We start from the raw sequence: 5,000 nt of genomic DNA on the forward strand, positions 1-5,000 counted from the left end.
CCCCAGAGAGCTTAGAAAAGAACATTTCCACCTAGTCAAATACCTCAAAGTAATTGGCAAAGCCTGGGAAGGGGTCACCAACAGGACCTTCAATTTTGCTTTGATGAAAACAGTACCCTGAATGCATTTCTGAACAGGATTTTGAGGGATTTTAACACTTGCATGAGGCAGATGATCATGAAATTGCGTCCCTTGGAAAGATGATGGTGCTGGAGGAGGACAATGATGAAACCAACGATCTTCTCGAGGAACATAATGAATCAACTGATGACCAAGGAACTAATGGAGTTGCTTAAGGAACATAAACAAAAGGTTGTTGAGGAGACTCCTTGATGATGAGGAGGGACAGAGTGACAAACCTCTCACCTTAAGTGAAAATAAGGTTTTCAAAATATGGGAAATAATACAAAATGTTGTAGAAACACAATGCTTAGACAAGGCTTTGGAAGACCAAGCAGCGAATATATTTATTGGCTCTGGGATGTCATATTCATATTTTCATTCCAATTTAAAGAAAAGACAAAAGTAGTCATTTCTAAATAGTTTCCTTGTAAAAGTTAAAAGTAAAAGTGTAAAAAAATACGACCAAGTGTCCAGAAAGCATTGATCAAGCTATTTATTTAGTGATAGGGGACCTTGTTCAAGGGAAAGAACTCCTGATATTTTACCAGAAGTTCTCATGGAGGGAGATTCTCCCTCCAATCAGTAAACACCTCCTTCTCCTCCTGCTCCTCTCTCGTCTTCCTCTCACCGGCCAAAGCTCTTCCAAATGTATAGTGTGAATTAGTTTGTCAATATTTCGATATTTTTATTTTTATTTCTTTATCTGTATTCCTTTCTGATGTTATCAGTTATAAATTGTTCTATAATTAGTATTACAAACCTTCGAAAATGAGTGTATAAGTGTATTTGTGGACGTATGGAATGCATCGAGCTAATTTAATTAATTTTCTACAAATAAAATAGTTATAGGATACGAGCATTTTAGCTCGTGAGCTCACCCCCAGAATTAATTAAATTTGTAAGCCAGGGTACTATATACATACATATATATATATATATATATATATATATATATATATATATATATATATATATATATATGTGTGTGTGTGTGTGTGTGTGTGTGTGCGCGCGCGTTTGTGTGCGTTTATGTATATATATATATATTTATATATATATATGTATATATATACATATATATCTTTATATATATATATGTATATATATATATATATATATATATATATATATATATCTTTTTATATATATATATATATATATATATATATACATTATTACGACTAGCGAATTACGTAAATTTCAGAGTTCCAAAACCCATCTGCTTTATGTTACATAATCTGATACACAAGAGAAAACCTTTGAGCTCTGAGAATAATACCTAACTCCCAGACGATAATATATATGAACACTCAATATCTAAAGGTCTCTTTACGTTACACTCAAAACAAAAATTGGCTGATTACTTTACATTTAAAGGGTACTATTCTTAAATCAACCTCTTACTTCGGTTCTTAGTCAGGGGATACAAGTAAAGCAGTGAAATAAGTATTGATGATAGAAATAATACTCACTTTAAATATATATATATATATATATATATATATATATATATATATTCTAGAAAAAAATAATAATTAAAAAAATAATGCCAAAAATAAATCACTCGAAATTAAAATCTGAACTAGACCTTCGACTAAGACAAACTGACAATTCAAAAAATGTATACAGTCACTTGTTTCACTAGAAATTAATTTATGAAAATGTTTAATTTTGACAATTAATGAAAAAAGTTGACACTTTAAGCTATAGAAATTAAATAAAAATTACTCTTATATATACGTAACTGTTACTTTTACATCCTTTGGGGCTCACACAATGTTACCGAACGGTTAAGCAAAAATAAGTACACTTCACTTTTTAAACTAGTCACACAGGGCCAGTCACAAAAACTAATTAATTTTTACTATATAACTGTACTCACATATGCACGGCACTTCTTACAACTTCAACCACAGAAATTCTAATGTTTGAACAAACACTACTCACATCTGAGAGAAAACCCTATGCACGTTTGAGAGAAAACACTATGCACGTTGGAGAAGAAAAACATATTGGTTGGATAGCTGCTGAAGAGAGGACGGGTGGACGTTGGCTCTTTCAGGGGGTCAGGCTGGATCTCTCTGGTTCCTAAGCATAAGTCAGTCCTATATATATATCATCCAAATTCATCATAGAAACTTAAAGTTCATTCCAGCAATGCATTCGATGCGTGTGCACATGGTCTTGGCGGGTTCTCACAATGTCAGTTTGCCAACTTGGCAGTATGGAAGTAGAGTACTGTTATTGCTTGACGAGGTAACGCTCTCAGCTAATTCCACCCACCTCCTCTCATAACTTAAAAAAAAAAAAGAATAATCTTTAGTCTAGAATCTTCATGCATTTTTCAACCACGTGGAAATATGACAAAATCCTTACCGTGTGTGTCATACATACCTTTTAACAAGGTTACATAAGACTTCGTAACAAAACTACATGAAATAAGAATTTTAATAAGATATGTGAATTATTATAGAGAACTGAATTAAAATACAACTAAAGGAATGACGATAGTCTTATGTAATTTACATACATTTACATAATCCTACGTGAGTGGAACCCACCTTACGAGCTGGCTATACACCTCTTAAATACGCAAATGAAATACGTGAACCAAATAATCTACTCTCATGATAGACCAGCTTTGATATATATATATATATATATATATATATATATATATATTTATTTATTTATTTATATATATATATATATATATATATATATATATATATATATATATATATATATATATATATATATATATATATCATAATCATCATCATCAGCTACTACTAGCCCACTGCAGAATAAAGGCCTCAGGCATGTTCTTCCAATTTCGCTTGTTCATCGTCTTTCTTTGCCAGTTTATAAGAGCAAATTTTCTTAGTTCATTAATCCATCGTCTTCACTTCCTTTCCCTGGTTATTTTGCAATCTTTAGGGATCCATTCTCTTATTCTTATTGTCCATCTGTTATCTCTCATTCTCATTATATGTCCTTCCCATGTCAATTTATTTTTCTTACATGTTAGAATATCCTCTACTTTAGCTTGACCTCATATCCATGTTGCTCTCTTTTTATTTCTTATTTTTATTCCCATCATCATTCTTTCCGTATCTCTTTGAGTTTTAATTAGCTTATGTTAGTAAGGCTCCAAGTTTCTGATGCAGAAGTTAATACTGGCACGAACATTTTATTGAATATTTACTTTTTAGAGAAAGTGCCATTTCAATTTTCATAATTTCATTTCGTTTACCAAAAGCTCTTCATCCCATGCTTATCCTTCTTTTAATTTTGGTTCATGTCCTGGGAAACACTCATAGTCTGTTCTAACTATGTATATTCAACAACAATATCAAGAGGTTCATCCATAACCCTTTTTTCCTGTCTCGGCATTTTCATACAATATTATCTTAGTGTTACTCGTATTCATTTTCAGTCCTACATTTCTGCTTTCTCTACTCAAATCTTCTATCATCCTTTGCAATTCCTCCCATAATTCACTAAACAGAACAATGTCATCTGCAAATCCTAAGTTGTTAAGATATTCCCCAGTAATGTTAATTCCCACATTTTCCCAATCTATATTTTCAAAAACTTCTAGACCATGCTGTGAATATTTTAGGAGACAAGGGGTCTCCCGGTCTAAGTCCTTACTCAATCGTAATTTTCTCACTATCTGTATGTAGTTCTAAGATTGCTCTACTTCCTTTACAGATATCTTTAAGTGTTCTAACATAAGATTCATATATTCCTTGTCTTTGAAGGGTTTTCATTACTACTGAAGTTTTGACAGAATTAAAAGCTTTCTCATAGTCTATAAATGCCATATATAGGGGTTTGTCATACTCAGTTGATTTTTTCTAGTAGCAGGATAATTCCATCGATATGGTCACACTTCTAAAGCCTGCCTCCTTCCTTGGTTGATCAAAGTCTAGCTTTGACATATTACAGAGAGAAAACTTATATGGTAGTAATTTTTCAGGTCTTTTGTGTCTCCCTTTTTATGAATTAGTATAATGATAACGTTTTTCCAAGCTGAAGGTATAGAGCATTCTTGCATAAATTTTGTGTAAAGTTCTCCTCCATCTATTATTAGATCAATTGTTAGACCATTTTCTCCTACTGCTTTGCCTCTTTTTATGTTTTTTAATTCTTTCATTACTTCTCCTACTGTTACGTTTTGTACCGGCCAAGGTGATTCATTATTTTTATTGGCAAATTTATTTCATATATTACTATTGTATAGCATTGTAAAGAAATCCTCTGCAATCTATATCACTCCATCTCTTTTGTTGATGATATTTCCGTTTTCGTCCTTTAAAGCAAACATCTTTTCCAAATCTTCTTTTCTTCAACTTGATGTTTCTTCCTTGCTTTAGTGTTTCTTCAGTTATATAAATATATATACATACATATATATATATATATATATATATATATATATATATATATATATATATATATATGTATACACACACACACACACACACATATATATATATATATATATATATATATATATATATATATATATATATATATATATATATATACATTCGTGTTCTTTACTTTGTTGTTGTTTTAAATCTTGTGCCATAATAAATCAGTACTAAGCACCACAGCAGGACCTTTCTTACTTTCACGTAAATGTATTCATAGATTATATTTACTAAGGCACAATACGTATTCATTTCAAATTGTCTAAACCAAAATAAACCCAAATCTCACCACAAGAATAATTTGTGTAATTGAATGACTTTCTAACTACAAGACAATCAGCACCCTCATCAATGAAACCATGCAAATCTTAGATATAGAAAAACTCATTTGTAAATTCTAGTTAACAACTTTTTAAGTTTAACAAAATATCAAAC

The sequence above is a fragment of the Palaemon carinicauda genome, chromosome 1 (genome assembly GCF_036898095.1).
Source record: "Palaemon carinicauda isolate YSFRI2023 chromosome 1, ASM3689809v2, whole genome shotgun sequence".
Taxonomy (NCBI): Eukaryota; Metazoa; Arthropoda; class Malacostraca; order Decapoda; family Palaemonidae; genus Palaemon; species Palaemon carinicauda.